Source organism: Macrotis lagotis, chromosome 2, assembly GCF_037893015.1.
Source record: "Macrotis lagotis isolate mMagLag1 chromosome 2, bilby.v1.9.chrom.fasta, whole genome shotgun sequence".
Taxonomy (NCBI): Eukaryota; Metazoa; Chordata; class Mammalia; order Peramelemorphia; family Peramelidae; genus Macrotis; species Macrotis lagotis.
This window is the reverse complement of record NC_133659.1, coordinates 33,685,537-33,703,413: the sequence shown is the minus strand read 5'-3', so window position 1 is coordinate 33,703,413 and position 17,877 is coordinate 33,685,537. Positions and strand designations below refer to the sequence as shown.

General features: G+C 54.9%; 1 protein-coding gene and 1 long non-coding RNA gene across 5 annotated transcripts in view; both read right to left on the bottom strand.

Moving 5' to 3' along the window:
- LOC141512566 (uncharacterized) lies at positions 1-17,575 on the bottom strand. The gene is made up of 6 exons (XR_012475527.1): positions 15,611-17,575; positions 12,618-15,440; positions 7,741-11,998; positions 5,220-7,201; positions 4,556-4,640; positions 1-251 (listed from the first exon to the last, which is right to left on the bottom strand). It is a non-coding gene; the product is annotated as an uncharacterized LOC141512566 (long non-coding RNA).
- Positions 1-17,877, bottom strand: part of ERI3 (ERI1 exoribonuclease family member 3) — a 165,458-nt gene that overhangs the window by 80,951 nt on the left and 66,630 nt on the right. The gene's annotated exons all lie outside the window — the stretch shown is intronic.

The following is a 17,877-nucleotide window of genomic DNA, read 5'->3' as shown; positions in this document are numbered from 1 at the left end:
GAGAGCAAAGAGAACAGGGTGAGAGTTGCCTTCTAAGGCAAGGCAGAAGCAAAGAAGCCGGACTCTGAGTGAGCGTCAACTTCTGGGAGGTCAATGAGAGGTGGTATGGGCTCTTGAATGAGCTACAGGACATGGTGAACTTTAAGGAGCAAGAAGCACCTGAACTGAGATCCCAAGGATGAATTCAACGGACAAAGTCAAGGGTATCAGCAGACTTGGGTCAGGCTGGGGGAAGGGGAGGGAGCCAGTGCCTGAAAAGAGGAGGGCGAGGAGATTGTTTGGATGGGATCCACTCACTCAGGTTTCAGCTCTCTGAGTTCCCATGAAAATGGGGGCCTGTTTCTCTTATGGAACAGAAATGGGACCACCTCCATGGGTAGGAGAGCATATGCATACAATTCATAAGAGGAAAAAACCCCCTCCATTACCATATATTCAACAAGCCAACACCCAATTGGAGTAGGACCTCTCTTACAGACTCCCACTGATGGGGAGTCTACCGCACCATGGCCTGAGGTGCCCCATTCCACTTTGGGACGGTTCTCCTTGTTAGTTCTTCCAGCTAACCAAGACCAAACTGCCTTTTTGTCAGGTCCCAGTAAACCAGCCAGCCATCTGCAAGACCTGCCATCTAGGACTTCAGCAAGAGAAGAATGTAGTTACAACAGCACAGGGCTAATGATCAGACCCCTGGGCCACTCCACTGGAGGTTCCCTGCCAAAATAACCTGGGGTCGTCACCTAGTCAGCCAGTTCTGAAACCAAGTAGTTGAACTAGTATTTGGCTAATCTCTGTTCATTAAGTGCTCTGGGAAGTTCTATTCTAGGTACACTATCCTGCAGCATTGCACTGGGCCCTGGTTGAGGCTGGCTCACCAGGTGATGTCCACCAGGAATCATGATGGAGCAATCTGGCCTAGTCTGCATCCTTGGTTCTAGGCTTCACTGGTCCTTCTCTGGCCCTGTAGTCTCTCTTCCACCATCTCTAAGATGGTTCTCCCTGAGATTGCCAGTCCATTCAGGACTGAGCGTTTGGACCTAGGTCATGTGGGCCAGCTAACTTGACTTTCGCCATGGGCCATTTGGGTTCTATCCTATCTAATTCAAGGGTCTCTTACCTGGAGAGAGACTGAAGCAGCTCAGCTTTGTATCCTAGCTTCCCTGAAGACTGGACTCCTTTCCTTTCCTCTCTTCTCTTCTCTCCCTTCTTTTCCCCTCCCCATCTCTGAGTCCTCATCTTTCTTAATGATTTTCATTTCTGTGAAGCTTTACAATTTGCAGCCTCTTACAGACATCTCCTTGGGGCTTCCCCAAAACCCTAGGAGGAATGTATCCTCCTCAATCTTATTGCTCCCATTCTCAAGATGAGGACACTAAGGTGGCCTACCCAAGACAGCCCAGGGCCTCAACAGAGCCTGACAGCCATTTGCAAACTTGCCCAGATCCTCCAAGAGAACAGATGTTCCTGGCAGACCTTGCATCCCCAGTCCACAGTAGGTTTGCTGCCTGGGCTGAGGTGTGGAAACAGGCCACAGGCAGGTGAAGAGAGGGTCTTGAGTCTCAGGGGCAGGAAGGAGCTGAGTGACCCTGAATAAGTCACTTCTCTTTTCAGTGAGTGCCTTCAGAAACTCTCTTTGGAGACAAATCACTAAGAAGTTAGCACCCCTGCAATGACAAAGGGAGCTTCCTCCTCGGGGAGTTCCTAAACCACAGATTCCAGGTACAGCTCCTGCCTCCTTCTTTGCCAAGGGGAAGGACAGAAAACAGCACATTTAGTTAAGAGCCCAGAGGAAGTGGAAGAGAGGCAGGAAAGGGAACACCTGGCTGTTCTCCACAAACCCCATCCCATAGAGGAGGCTCAAGGCCCTGGAAGCAGTGGCTGCCCAGTCATCACTGATAGTGCAGGGACCTTCAAAGGCCAGAGGACAGAGGAGGGACCGCAGGCTTGGAGAAGCGTCCATGTCATCCTGATTTTCAAAATCAGCAAGAATATCACTGGCAGGCTCTAGGTCAGTGAGCTTGACGTGGATTTCTGGCAAAACTCTAGAGCCTGTGATTAAAAGGCTGACTTGGGAGCAGCCATCACCTAGGGGCAGCCATGCCTGGCCAGGAAAGGTCATGCCAATCCAGCCTCATTTCCTCTTTGGACACTGTTGAAGGATTAGCAAATGGACAGAACACGTTGGACATTGGCTATACTGCATTTCAGTAAAAGCAGTTAACCTTCTCTCTTGTGCCAACTTCTGTGGACATGGTGGCAAGTTCCGAAAGGGTAGGGGCTGTTGCCCTATGTCCTGGCACTCCTAGCACTGTCTCCCCTTTGCCCTCCTATCCCTGGCTGGGGTAAGGGAGGTTTGGGCACAGTGCCCAGGAGACATTTAGTTGGCATCTGCAGAGTGGCAATCTCTCCTCTGGTCTTCAACCTGGTCCCCAACCTGGCCCCCAGCAGGATGCAGGCTGGCATGTCTCTTCTTCCCTCTAGGTTAGCAGATTGAACCTCAAGGGTGCAACCACCAAGTGGACAGCTCCAGGTGTCCTGTCCTGCCAAAAGGTTGGGGAGGCCCAAGCCTCCAGGCAGCTAAAGGGGGGCTACCCATGTGGAGGTGCAGGAGTACCAGGAGGGGCCCGCCCCACCCCACCCCCATTCCAGTCATGGTTTACAGGGGCTCAGATTTGCTGGCGGCTGGCATGGCAGGGCCTGTTGTCATCTGGTCATGCTTATTGCTGCCGTCAAATGAAATTTTATACATGTAGCCAGCCCACAGGTGCAGGCCGCCCGCCCTCGCTTTACGAGGGGTTTGCATGGCGTCATTGGCAGCCAATAGAGAAGGGCCAATTATGCCGAGGCTGTAAAATGCACACATAGCTGGCTTCATTCCTTGGGCCAGGGTTCTTTGGACAAGAGTCCCTCTGGCCATCCGCCTCACTCCAAGGAATGGTTGCAATGGCAAGGCCTTCCCTAGGGAGTAGGACGAGACACCCCAAATGAGGGCTCCCACCCAACTCACACACCCCAAATCCAGGGGTAGAGAAGTCTGCTTGCCATTGCCGCAGTCATAGACACAGACACACACCCCCATCCCCCACCCGCCAAGCGTGTGGCCATTTCAACAAGTCACTAGTCCTCTGTCAGAGAGCATGTGTTCATTCTCTGTAAATCTGCCCCCAACAAGAGTATGCATACTACAGATCTCAGAGGGCCCTAAAGATGGGCAGGTGCTTCACAGAGAGGAGTCACAGGTTGGTGCCAGGTGCCAGGCCTCCCTGCCAGAGGACCCAGGAAGGAGTCGGTCATTCTGACAGGCTGGCCCTAATGACACAGGAGCTGCGCCAAAGCTGGTGTGCCACCTCCATGGGTTCGAGTCTGGGCTCCCCAGTCATGCTCTTCTGTCGAGGGCCCCCTCCCCACAAACGGGCTTAGGGACATTTCCCTCCTCACTAAACATAAACTTCCTTTTCACCGTATTCCTTTAAACTAAAGAAACAGACTGAGCCTCTTCTCTCCCTGGGGGTGCCTTGGGGCATGACTATGCCCTCAGGAGAGTAAAACAAAGCAGGGGCAGGGGACAAGATGGGAAGAAGACCCCCCCCAGCTCAGAGGCAGTCTCTCAGCGCTGACAACCCTGGTCCCACCTGCCACGTGGGCTGAGAGCTGCCCTCCCCCACAGCACTGATGGCAAACAGGTGTGCCAAGTGAGGGGCTCATTAAATGGGGAATGCAGGGGAACATTCCCTCATGGCCTGCTGGCTAATGGGCCCAGGGAATTGGCAGACCCATCAGGGGAAGGGGCTGTGCTTTGAAGAGCAGGTTTGGGGGGAGGAGAAGGAAGGGGAAGCAGAGCCCCAGACAGAAACCCGCTGGGTTCCTCCAAGACGGTTCAGCTGTGGCTGCCGGCTCCTGCTGGGGCCTTCTCTAAGCAAAGCCACCCCCACCCATGCACAAGAGGAGCCCAGTCCACGAGCCCAGCAGAGCGGCCAGGGTGGCTTCCAGCCTTCTCAGGAACAATAGCAATGCCGCGGGTGTGCCAAAGAGGTAGGCCCGGGCTGTGTTTCACGTACATCAGACACTGGAATCACAAGAACTCAAGGGAGCTACCAAAATTGTCCTCATTTTACAAAGGAAGAAGCTGAGGCACAGAGCAGTCAAGTGACAGGCAGAAGGTTACCCAGCAAAGACGTGTCTGGCAAATGATCTGAAACCGAACATTGCCAGCTCAAAGTTCTTAACTCTTGCTCCTAGCCCAGGTGTCCAGCACACACACACACACACACACCACAACAGGGCAACTTCAGACAACCCAGGAGGGCCCTTAGGGCTCTCCTGGGCAGATGGGCAGGCAGCAAAAGACATCCTGTTTTACAAATCCAGTGCCTGAGGCTCCCACAAGGGTCACTTGGCAGATACAGGGTGTTTGAAGTGACCTGTCTGTACCATGAGCCTTGGCCCCCACCCTGCTGCACCATCTCGACAGGGTCTGCAAGGTCACGGTTGCCCGGTGCTGGTAACCCCATAGAATCTTGCCTTCATGGAGAACTATCCTTGGGCAGAGGCTCACCCTGGTACAATGCCTGGTGCTCAGACGTCTTCCCCCATTCCAAGATGGAGGGCGGAAGCCTATCAGGTCTGCGACCTCCTTTAGCCTGGCCAGAGGGGAGAGGGTCACCAAATCAGGCTTGGAAATTCCAAATTTCCACTCTCCTGGGCTGATCCATGCTAACCCAATTCAGAAAGTTTCTGGGTGAGCTAATTTATTATCAGTGAGGCACTGCCAACAGAACCCATCTTGAGCCTGTCTCATTGGTAGAGTCCCTTCCCCAAGAGAAAGCCTGTTTGCAAAGCTGTATTAATAAGATCCTAAGAGGACCAGCATCAGGTGAGAAAGGGTAAGGGCAGGGGATGGCCCTTATGACCTGGCTATCAGATCAAAGGAAACGAGGCCAGCCTTGGACAGCCTGGTCCACCATGGGCACTTCATCCTGGGATGAAGGCACACACAAATAGATCTAGATTCTAGAGGACAAAAGCCAGACCACAATGAAGAAATGAGATTTGGGGCAACTAATAATCTCCCAAGAATTAAGAGGTCCTGTGATCTGCTCGGGCCACCCTGGAAGCTACAGAGAGGTCAGACCCCACATGCCTTCCAGGAGAGGGGGTCTATTTGGGGACCCCCCCCCAGAGGGAGCTGGTCCTGAGAATGGGGACCCCAGCCCACACACCAGTAGGCAGGAGAACAAGGGAGGCTGGTGGCTTGTCTTTGTCTCCCCGCTCCTCCGATTGCCTCTGTCTGTCACTAGGAGCCAGTTCTCCAATCCCGGAAGAAATCAACAGCCCCGGTGATAAACGGCCCCGCTTTCGTTATCACTTTTCCTTAAGTTGAGGAGAGCGGCTGATGATGGATGGGCTGGAGTTTGGTTATCAGGGCGGGCTGTCAGCCAGGGGTGCCTATCTCCTCCCACACTGAGCAGGGCATCATTACAGGATGGCATCGAGGTGAAATATGACCCAGGGAATGGAAGGAGAGAAAGAATGGGATTAAACATGGAGCCAATTGAGCAACAATGAGAGAGGAGCGTGAGGCTGGGCCCTTATCGGGCTGGTGACACCTTTTATCTCCGCCTGGTTAGAACGCACAGGACACAAATTGGTCCTTCCTCCCCCATTGTATCCTCTTGTACAAACAGAGACAGATAAAATGTGTCACCACTGAGATAGCATATCAACTTAACCCTAATTATTCAGGGGGTCAAACTAGGAAATAGGGGCCTCATTTCAACAGGTTCTGCCATCTCGGCTCTGAGTCACCACCATGTGAAGAGAAGGGGGGAAGGGAGAAGAGGAAAAGAGGGAGGGGAGAGAAGGAAAGAGGGAAAAGGCAAGCAAAGGGATAGGAGCAAAGAGAAGGCATGAGAAGAAAGAGAGAGAGGATGGGAGGAAAGAAAAAGGAAAGGGGAGAGAGGGGAGGAGAGGGGAGGGGAGAGGAGAGGCAAAAGTAGGTTCGTGATGGAGTTCAGGTATACAGGTGATGCTGATAAACACACAATCATCACCTGAACCGCCTACTAATGGGAAGGAAGAGTGGGGAGCTGATGACTCTCCCTGGGGAGAGACCCAGCTGAAGCAGGGCTGGTGCTTCCTGGGGATCAGACCACCCCCCAGCAGTTTATGGGGGGCTCTTCCTAGCATCAGCGATCCTGTCTGGTGGCCCAGGGACAGCTCCAGGCATCCCTGTATTGAGAGCATTCATTACCCTTTGGGTCGGCGGCGCACCCCTGGACTGATGGGGCCCTCTCAGGCAGGGCCTGTCCGGCCACATATACTGAAGGGAGACTGGAGGGGAGGGTGTAGCCCCACCCACAGAGACAGAGCCCAGGGCCTGGAGCCCTGGCTACTCGGAGTGTCCACACGCTGCCTCCTCCACCTCCTCCGCCGCTCAAAAGCCTTTGCCCCGTCCCCAGCCTTGCCCAGAGCGGAGCTGCGGAGACCCTTCAGGAGGCCAGCCCGCGGAGCTGATGCACGTTCTGGGGGCCGGAGGGCTGCGGAGGGTCAGCAGAGAGGGCTGCTTTAAATCCCAACTGGATAGTCAGCTCCGTGTCTGGCTGCTCCCCCAGCACTCCAAACTTGTCATGGTACAAGAAGTCTATAAGCAGCCCATCAGCTTTAAATATCAGTGTTCGTGAAGCAGGAGCATGGGAGCGGGGGAGCGGGAAGGAGACAGTGAGCGCCTCCGTCCGCCTGCCGCCCGCTGTCGCCTGTCAGGGTGCGCTAATGAATCTCACCAGCAGCAGCCACGCTTCGACTGGGGGGGAGGGGGCCTGGGGCGAGGAGGAAGTCTTCTGGTGAGGGGTCTGCACAGCATTGAAATGTCTTTTTCTGAAGCCCCTCTGCTAATGAATGTCACTGCCGAGCCCCAGAGGTGGGGAGTGGGCTCCAGGCCACGCAAGCCCTCACCTGGCCCACAGACAAAGGAGCTGCCACATATGGGAAGGGAGGGGCTGAGAGCGAGAATCAAAGGCCTGCAAGGGCTTGTCGGACTTCACCAGCACAAGTCACATCAAGTGCCACGGGGGCCTCCTGACCGCATGCTCAGGGGTAAGTCATTTTGTAGCCGGGGGCCTCCCACCCACAAGTCACGCAGGCGATGCAGAAGGGGAGGAGGAGCACCGGGTCAGTGCTGGAGCCAGGGAAGCCTGGCAAGAGCCTAAGAGAGTAGGGTGCAAAGGTCAGGCTGTGGTCCCCTGGGGGGGCCTCTCCCCCAATCTCTGGAGCTCTGCTCCATGAGAAAGAAGTCAGGGCCCCCAATGTCAGGGACCTCAAGTCTCAGCCCTCTGTCCCCTCGGTGTGTCTGGGCAGGGAGCTTGGACCAAATCATCTTGGATCTGCTTCTCATGGCTCAGGGCCAGTAGGGCACCAGACCTGGGCCTTTGCTGGGAAGGTCAGACCAGAGCCTCTGCAATACCCGGGGCACCATGGCCACCCCCCAAGACCCCCTCCCTGTATGGACCCCCACACTTCACCTCTAAAACAAGGGTCTCCATCCACATTCTGTGGGAACAACAGATAGCAGTGCTTCTGTTACACTTGGGCTTCTTAGGTCTGCGTCCAGGTTAATCCTGGCGTATGCTTGCGCAGCTGCCTCTTGGGGGGCCAGCACCCATAAGGCATCTACAGACCTCTCAAAGGACTCCTCTCAGCAGTCTGAACCAGCAGTAGAGGCTGGTGCCTTCCTGGCTGACTCACCGGCCAGGGTCGGCCTCAGCACTCCCCATCTCTGCCAACGCCACACACTCAAGTTCAGGCAGGCTTGACCCATCCAGGGCACCCTAGGTTTTCATCTCAGGGGCTGTCACACAGGTGGGGAGCCCGAATGCCCCCACCTCAGCAGCAGGCAGACTCCAGAAGAAGCCCAGGTCCTGGCATCAACCCCATATCCAGGGAGCAAAGCGAATTTAATTTCCGCTTGGCTCCCGATGGCTGAGATGAAAGGACATCACCTGCGCCGGGGCTGGCAGACAGCGGTTGCTCCTGCTGGAACGTGTTAGGAACTCAGCCAGGCGTGACCTCTCAGGGAAGGGGCAGGAGTGGAGGGCTCTATCCACACACATTCCCTTCCTGGGTCAAGCCCACCCAAGAACTGCTCAAATGCCCATCCTCACCGGCTCTAGGAACAAGTCCCAAAGTTCTCTTGCCTCTGGGGGGGGGCACCTGCCAATAAGCAAGCTGCCCCCTTCCGTGCTCTGGGATGTGGTGAATGAGTCTGTTCCCTGGACCAAACTCATCATGACTTTGGAAGCTCGGGCCTGGCCTCCTTCAGTGTCCACTTCTAACCTCTGCAAGCTGGCTCCCTAAGGCCCTTCCAAGCAGCCTTCTGCGTCCTCTACCCTCTCCTGGCTGCCCCCCCGCCCCGCCACATATTTCCTGAAACCACTGGAACTGAGGGGGATCAAGCAGAAGGGAAAGTGGAAAGTCCTGTCCTTGTGAGGTTCCACCTCCCTTCCCTCCTTGACCTTGACTGTCAGATCGAAGGTGTAGGGAGACAGAATACTGTCAGAGTGCACAGCCTAGGAGGGAAGGGGGACAGCCCTGCCCCCTCTCCCTTGGGGTTGGCAATCCTCAGCAAGCTCTGGAAGAAACCGGGCCTGCCCAAGATGAGGGCAGCCACATGTCATGCAGGCAACCTTTGCAAATAGGTCCAAGTTATTAAGTGTATCATCTGCCCCCTGATAAAGTGACAAACCCAGCACCTGTTGCCATCATTGCTCTCCTAAAGTCTCCTGGGACCTGGGCCACAAGTCCCATTCGCCCAACCTGCCAGGTGCCAGTGGAAAGCCTAAGGATGCTTGGAGAGAGGGGCTCTGGACCAGCACCGCACCCCCAACTGCAGCTGGCATGGAAGGAGGTAGGGTGTGCAACTGGTTCATGCCCTGTGGACCCGTGTGAAAGGAAGTGTGCCCCCCACCCACTCCGAGGCAAAGACATGCCACACCGGCCTCAGCCTTGAAGCAAAGGGGCTGTGGGCCCATTCCTCAGAGCTCCTCCCCAATCTAGGGCAGACCCACAAAGGACCCAGAAGCTGGGAAGCCAAGCTTTTGTTCCCCGGCCTCCCCTGCCACAGGCACTCGCAGAGCTGCCAGACAATGGGAGGGCAAAGGACAGCTGCGCCAATTAGAATGCAGGGCAATTCAGGAGCTATTTAGCGGGATGACCCAGGAGGTCACCGCAGCTGACTCCCATCCCTGTATAAATATTGTATGAGGTGGGGTGTGGGCTCAGGCCCTTCTGGCCAGAACCCATAGCAGGGTTATTTACTCCCCGCACCCCCCCCCACCCCGGCCAGACAGTCGAGCCTGTCCACTAGGCAAGCAGGCCCGGACAACATCCACTTGACAAAGACTGCTGAAGTGGGGAGGTGGGAAATATCCCAGGGAAGGTCGGCAGCCCCCACCCACATGCCTGGGCCCCCTCTGGTGCCCTCCTCCCGAGGTCCAGGCCAGGCGGCAACCCCAAGCCTTGAGGTGGGAGGGTTGGGGGCTGGGCCTCTGCCGTGGGGGTGGGGGCCTGCGCCCTCCTCCGGTGCTGCTCCACTGCACCCTGACAAGCCTCTGAAGCCCGAGAGCTGTTTGCAGTCAGCACCGTGATTTGTTAGTAATTATTTCCACGGTGTCACATTGCTGTCACTCTGTTAACAAAGAGACAGGCTGCCTCGGGCTGCCTGCACCGGCAGAAAGGAGGGCCTGTCAGGCTCGGGGCTGGTTCCCTTTCTTCCCCAAAGCAGAGCCCTCAGCAGACGGATGAGGAGACGCCTTCAGAAGCCACCACGCTCCAGCCCGGACCCTCATGGTTCATTATCCTCCTGCCCCCACTCCACACTCCCCTCACTTCTACTTAACCCAACACAACGAGCTGAGACCACTCAGGAGCCGCTCCCCAAGCTGCCAGAAACTGCCCCAGAGGAGACACCAGGAGGCTATCGCTACACCCTCTCTGTCACTTGAGCCATTTAACACAAAGGCAAATTACCCCAAAGAAACCAGGAGACAAAAGCCAACAGAGACCAACTTCTAACTCCTGTCTCCGCAGGCGCTCCTGGGGGTGTGTGGCACAGATGGGCAGCCTTGACACCAGCTCCCACCCGGTGGCTGATGCCATCCACCCTGGTATACCCGTGTGTCTGAATGCTCGTGTGTGTGTGTGTGTGTGTGTGTGTGTGTGTGAGAGAGAGAGAGAGAGAGAGAGAGAAGAGAGAGAGAGAGAGAGAGAGAGAGAGAGACAGAGACAGAGACAGAGACAGAGACAGAGACAGACAGACTGGGGGTGTCTGAGATGAAAGACACCCACCAGGCCACCCTCCCCATCCTCCATCTGCACTTGCTTCAGAGCTACCTAATGTCTCCATTACCCTGGCTGTGAATTAGAGAGCAGATTGTCAGGGGCTGACAAAACAGGGGTCACTCACCTTGCAGGCATGGGAAGTGGGAGATTAATTCTCTCCTCCACAGACAGAATCAGCCTCCAGGATGCTCCCAGGGAAGCGCCAACCTGAGAAACCCTTTCCCTACCACACAGCAAAAGCAGCAGACTCAGTAGCCCCTGCCAGTGTGCCCACCAGGGTAGGGGCCTGTGGGGAGAGGGTACTGGGAGGCAGCCCCCTACAGAGGAACCCAGAGGAATGTCCCCATCAAACCACACATTCTCCCAGCCTTTCTTCCCTGGAGATGAGGGCGGGTGAAAGTGCAGAATCTCTGGAATATAGGTTCTGCCTGTGATACGCACCAGTAATGACCTGCAGCAAGTCCCTGACATAGCTCTCTGCTTCAGCTGCTTCATCTGTAAAATGGGACTGGCTGTGCTGGGAAGAATTCTGTCAGAGTCAACTAAGAGTGCTTGAGATGTGGGGGGCCCCTCCCTTAGGGGACTGGGCTGCCTCTGGAAGGCACAGGCAATGAGGGGGGCTGGCAGAATTTCTTCCCATCTTCCGAAGTGGTGGCAGCCTTTGGCTCCCTAGGTGGGGCTTGCCCAAGGAGGGCCTTCATAAACTACCTTGGCCTGGCTGGTCCAACTTGCACATGGAGGATTAAAATGGTAAATAAAACTAAGCCTGAGCATAAGTCATGGTTAAGAATTCACTAATGTGAATTGGGCACCGCCCCCCAGCCATAAACCCTTCAAGCTCAGCCGGTGCTTTATGGCTGCATCAGGGCCAGAGCACTTCCCTTTTACCATAGACATAACTGGGGGAACTCGTGGGCAAGTGGTCTCCTGGAATGGAGCCAGGGCCACACCAGCCACTGTCCTCCCCTCTGCTCCCTAGTCAACACGTTGGGGGAAAGGGCCCAGGGACAAGGACCAGATGTCCGGTGCTGGAGATGGGCTGGCACAGCCCAGAGAGAAAAGAGAAGGCCAGGCACTGCCCCAGAGGAGACAGCAGGAGGCCACCACCATATCCTCTCTGTCATTTGAGCCACTTAACACAAAGCCCAGACTGCTAGTCTTCCTCCCTCTCTTTGCTCTCATTCCATTTACCGTGGTCATTGTCCTGTCTCACTCTTTCTAAAGATAGGTTAAGAGTTGAAGAGAAAGGGTGGGACTTGCCCAGGATGGAAGTAACTGATCTAGGATTTGAACTCAGGACTCTGACACTAAATACTAGCAGCCCCACTGCTCCACATAATCTCCCACAACAGCCAGATTCCCCTTCACATATTCAGAATACCACATTCTCCTGCTCTGCTCCTTAGTCTGGCATTCAAGGCCTCTTCATTCTTGTTCTGATCTCTTTCAGAGGGTAGTGAACCAAGGACAGGGCCAGGAAGACCTGACTGTAGAGTCCTCCTCAGCCTCGGTTTCCTCATCTACAAAATGGGGATGAGAATGGTACCTGCCAACAACCGAGGATCCAATGATGCACTTTACAAACTCTGAAGGGCTCGGTCTCCCCAAGCTATGAGCATATGCTACAGGCCACTCCGGTCTCCCTCCACACAGCTTCAAGGCTCTGCTGGCAGGGGGCAAGCAATTGCGGCGGGGGGGGGGGGGGGGGATGACATTTCTAAAGGGCAGAGGAAAAGCAGAAATCCCTGAAGGACTGAGGAGCTAAAATGCCCCCCAGTCCATTGGCCTCCTCCCTTCCTGCCCCTTTGCTCAGGACACTCCCACCATCAGGAATGTCTGCTCTAGTCCCACAACTTAAATCCTACTTCCTCAAGAAGTCTTCCTTAGTTCTTCAAAGATCTCTGCCTCTTCTAATTCCCCCTTGGGGGCCTAGACACCATCCAACCTGTGGATGTCACTCTCTGTGCTACTTTGTTAGAGTGGAAGCTCCCTAGGGAAAAGGGGATGGGGACTTGAGTTGAGGGTCTCACCTGGGCCCAACAGGGCGTTCAGGCGGCATGGGGAATGAATGAGGAAGTTGAAGGTGGCATCTACCTACAAAAGGATGGCTCTCAGGGACGCAAGGCAAATGGGCAGGGGAAGAGTGATGGGCGGCTGGCCTAGTCTCCCCACCTCCCCACCCCCGTCCTGGTCCTGGCTCTGTCCAGATGCCCCAGACATCCTGCTGCCAGGTCTAGACCAGAAACAGCTGCTGGAAGAAGACTGTCTTGGCTCAATCCACTCACCTCCTCCCAGAGGCTGCTCACAGCAGGTGAAATGAATCTTCTCCCTGAGCTCTCACAGGCCTAAGGCCCTGTTAGGCTAACGAGGCCATCTCCCCACTAATGCATTTGAGCTTGGCAGGCCCACGGCCCCCTTCATCAGCTGCTCCAGGTATCTCTTCTTTAATTAATACCACTGCCGAGTCTCCGCAGGGAACGTCACCCACAATGAATGGCTCTCTCTCATTAGAGCTGGGCTGAGCTGATGGATTCGGGATGAGGAGGATGATGCAGGGAGCCACTGCTAACAAGAGACAGCTGCTGCTGCACCCACTATGGGTTCCTGGCAGCTTCTGAGACTCGCCTAGAAGAGCCCCCAACCCCTGAAGGTTAGGCACTGAGCCCCCATAGCTCTGATGAAGGGGGGGGGGAGAAGGGGCTGGAAAGAACATTAGCCCAAGGCATGCCCAGAGAACATGTCAGCAACAGGGCGAGACCTGCCAAGGACAGGCTCCACGGGGGCCACTGCCAAGCTCTCTGGGACTAGCTGATGTTGGGCTTCTGCTCACACCAGGTGGAAGCCCAGGTGCATAGTCAAAGCCAGGGTGAATAGGAAGGCACCCCAAAAATGCAAGTAGTGAACATGCTGGGGGGGGGAACACAGGACTGGAAAGATGAGGGACCAGATTGTAGAGAACCCTACATGCCATATCTGATTCTGGAGGTAACAGGAAGTTGCAGGGAGTGAGGAGAGCTGTGGCATGGTCAGACTGACATCCTGGACAGATGGCTTGGACAGTAAGCAAGGAGGGATTAAGGAGGGGGAGACTTGTGGGAGGAAGCCCAGTGAGAAGACAGTGTTCCATTGGAGAACAACCAGGGGAAGACAACTGAGTGGTTAAAGACTTGATGGCTGCATCACCTGAGGACCAGTTGAAGGAAATAGGGCATGGGGGATCTCAAGAAGGGAAGGCCTGGGAGACATGATGGCTTGTCTTCCAGCTTGGGCCTCCCAGGTAGACCTGGGAGAGAGAAGTCTTCTGACCAGGAAGATTGTCAGAGGCCTCTGGGGTTATCTGTGTGCAATCCAGTCATCTGGACCTACCCTACAGAACCACAGGGTCAGAGTTGAAAGGGAAGCCTCAAGACCTCCTGGTCAGCCCTACCCTACGAGTCCTCATACAGAGAAGTGGGGCCCAAGAGCCTCAGTGAGGAGAGACTATCCCACCCTTGAATACTGATTGCTAGAAAGCTTTCGGTGACCCACAACCTTGGGACAGTCCCTCCTCCAAGTCACTGCCCTATTCTACTGATGACCCACCTTCTGGAAGCCCCTCCTCTCCCTGCAGCTCCCTTTGAGACAGACTCTGGTTCATCAGCTGAGTCAGCCAGAGCTTGAGGTCCACTCAAACCCCTAAATCTTTCTCCGAACCTTCATGTTACATAGTCCCTAAAGTGAAGTTCCAGGATTGGGGGCTCATGGCTAGGTTGGGGGGGGGGTCTTCCCAGTAAGCCCAGCAGAACACGGCTCCATTCACACACTGTCTAGGCTGGATTCTCTCCCCAGGGTCGAGGAGTCTCAGACCACTGGGTTCAGGCTCTTCCTTCTCTACAGGCAGCAAGGAAGCTGCCACCTTGGTATGCATGAAAATCAAATTAGAAAGTACAGGGCCTGGTACTCAGTCGGTACTTATGAAAGACTCACTCCTTTCCTCACTCCTTCCTCTTTAATGCAATGACAAGCTAGACATTATCAGATGCCCACGTTCTGACATCACCATCAGTCAGTCACCTTTGAGCCTCAGTCAGGTGACAGAGCCAGCCTGGGAATCAGGAAGAGCTGAGTGTGAATCCTACCTGAGACACTTCTTAGCCTGGGGCCCTGGGAACCCCACTTACTTTCTCTCAGCATCAGTTTCCTCACCTGTTAAATGGTTATAAGGAGAACATCCACCTCCTGGGGTCGTCATGAAGACCCAGAGAGATAACATCTGTCTCCCGAGTCTGGAAGGGCTCAACATAAACTATCAGGATCCGTATCCTCATTTCTAAGGGACAGAGAACAAAGCCCCCACCCCTTACCTTCCAAAATACCCAGACAGGACAAGAGCAGAAGGTCAGTCACCATGGGGTTCCTCAAGCTTGTTGCCAGTTTCCAGCCCTAGCCCTGTTGCTGGCCTCTGGTCTGGCCTTTCAGACATTCAAAATGAATGGCATCCAGACATCTTCACCTCATCATCTTTCCCCAAAACTCTCCCCTTTTCCCAATGTATATCTTATTGTCCTCCCTGGCCCCTTACTCTCACTCTCCATATCCAATCTGTGGCCTGTACATCTCTTGGATACCCCCCCAATCCCTCACTGCTTTAAGCTTGGTCCACTGTACCAGTTGCTGGGGGGCCTCCCTACCCCATCTCACCCCACTTCAGCCCATCTCCCACCCAGCTGACCAGGAGCTTCTAAAACTCTGTCCCTTGCCATCCCCACACTCAACTAGACTCCAGTAGCTCCCTAACACTATCAGGACTGATGATAAATTCCCCTGCTTAGTCCTCCCAACTTCTCCAGCCTTCATATACCTGGCCCCCAACTGCCTCCACACACTCTCAAGATTCTGCATCTCCTGACTCATGCATGGGCCCTTCTCCCTCACCACCGGGACCCTCCCTCTGTTCCCTCCACCTTCTCCTGCCTCAAACCTGGCCGACCATAGCAGATGACAGGTTCCAAGGGTACAAGGGCTGGCTTTGTGCCTTCCTCCTTTGTGTCTACTCCTCTACCTGTGCCCAATTGGGGTTGCACTTCTCCCTCATTTCCAGGACCAGCTTCCTTCCACCCACTCCTTGCCTGCTCAGAAAGAGATGTAGCTCAGTTCCGCTTTGCTAAACCCTATTTGGCAATGTGTCTAAACACATGCAAACTTAATTAGTTCAGGAGGGGAGCCTGGGCGTTTGTGGTGATGGATAAAAGTAATGGGAAATGAGACAAGTCAGGGCTGGCAGGGAGTTCTCACTCACGCGCCATCTCTGGCAGGCCGCTAATCAGAGGTGACGCGCCTCACGGCTGCAGCCAATCAGCAGCCACAGAATGACGGGCAGCTCGCTAACAGCCTCCTTCCTCCAGCTCAGCAATGGGAACAGAATTTCCCTCTCTGCCCCAAAGACAAGCACTCAAGGCTGATTGTCTCAGAACCAATACTTGGTGCCATTTCCTTCAATCAAAGCAGAAAGAACAAGTCCACCAGGCAGCAGCTTGGGAGTGACAGAGCTAGGGGGAATCTGCCTCGGGCCAGGCCCACCCCACAACAGCCCAGACCCTCATGGAGGTGGTCAGATTATCTAGACCAATCCCCCCCACCCCACCCCAAGGCCTGGATATGAGGATGTCTTGGGCCTTAGGCTAAGAGGTCAGTCACAATCTTGCCCCACCCAAGAGATCTGGGAATCAAAGGGATCCCCTAGGCATCCTGATAAGCTGAAGCAGAGACTGGTCAGACTGAGGACTGCCTCCTGGAGTCCCCGAGCTCCACCCCAGTTGGGGGCCTCTAGCTTCTGTCCCAAGACCTTCCACAAGGGGATATCTCTTACCACTGACAATCAGGGGAGCAGAACCCACCACTATGCCCTTCCACTCTGAACCATCTTTCTCAGAACTGCTGAAGGAGGGAGCATCCTTGCTCATAGAGGTCTAACCAGCTCCAGGAAGAACAAAAGGTAAAAAAACAAGAAATCATCCATGGCCCCCTGGCTACCCCCCAGCCAAGGGATGTAATGAGAAGAGAGCAGGAGAGAATCTCTTGCCCCTCCACATGCCGTCCTACCTCATGGGGCTCATTCCCTCACTCCCCTGCCTCTCTCCTTGGTAGAGAATTCCTGAAACCCCCTCCCACTTCCAAGTGAGGAAACTCTTGTGTAATAACCATAGAACAGAAGGCCACTTCCGTAAATCCCAGTCCACCCAAACTGGAGATCCCTTGTTTGCTGCCACATCCCCAGAACCTAGAGGCCCTTCATTCAACACCCAAATCCCCCCCCACCCCCACCAAAGGTGGGCTCAGGAGGGAGGATGCAGAAGTAGCAGCAGCACAAGAAGCTGGGGGAGGACTAGAGGGGTTGAAGTTTGGGTGTGCTTATCAGCAAGATGAACTATACACCCCTTAATGATTCTCCCTGTCCCCATGAGACAAGCCTGGTGCAGCTCGGGGGCAGGGCTCAGTTCTGATGGGGCCCCACCTGTCTGAGCCTTACTAATCAGGCAGACCCTGGGCCTCAGGCTAGGGTGGGGAGAGAACAGGAGAACACAGATCATACAAGCCCAGTGCCCAGGATGCTGGGGAGAATCTGAACGGCAATGTCAAGATGCAGCCTGCGCCATGCCACTAACAAGTTATGGATGTCAATTTAGCAGCACATGTGTCAAGCTTGCCTCGCTCATCTGTGTGATGAAAACCCCTCCACGAGCCGGTGTGGAACCGAGTGGAGACTCAGATGGGCGGTTACAGAAACGCCACCACATTGGATGCGCTGTCACGGAGCAGGGTGCGGATGTCCGCCTGGGCGGCTTTTATTTTGTTAGACGTTTAATTAAGAGGCTGCCTTCCCAGCAGCCAACCTGGCTCTAGCTGCTAAGAGGCAGAGGCTCCCCACCCCATCACTTCCACACACCTGTCTCCCAGGCAGCCACATGGCTGGCACTGCCTCCAACCCCCCTTCCTTCGGCAGATCCATGATCTTCCAATGACCCCAGTTATCTCAGTGAGTCACACCAGCCCAACCCCACAACGGGCACTTCAAACACCTGAGGGCAGAAAGGAGGCCTCATCCTCATTCAGCAGCATCCTCTCTTCCACCCCAGGATCCCACCTGCCCTAAGAAGGGCCCCACTCAGGAAGAGTGGCAAATACAGCAGTAGGCAAAGCCCCTAGGCTAGCTGGCCAGGAAAACCCTTCTGGGTCTCTTTCACAACATCTCTAATGTCTCCCCCTCCCTGTTTGACCCTCCAGGAGTCTCCCTGCCCCCTGTCTAGGCCCCCAGCCCTAAGGGTCTACATCCCTTTGCCCTCCCCCCATTACATCCTTCACCAAACCACTCTGAAGTCTGTTATCTCCAACCCCTTTTCTACATGATCCCTTCCCCTTAAATATGACCATTTATGGCTCAGACTATCAGTGTACATCTGGGGTGCAGGACGGGAGCTGGGTGAACTGGGGGGATGCTATACTTCCACCTCTTTCCCCTAAGGGAGAAAGTCGGTTGGCAGGGACTCCAACTTCTGAACACTAATA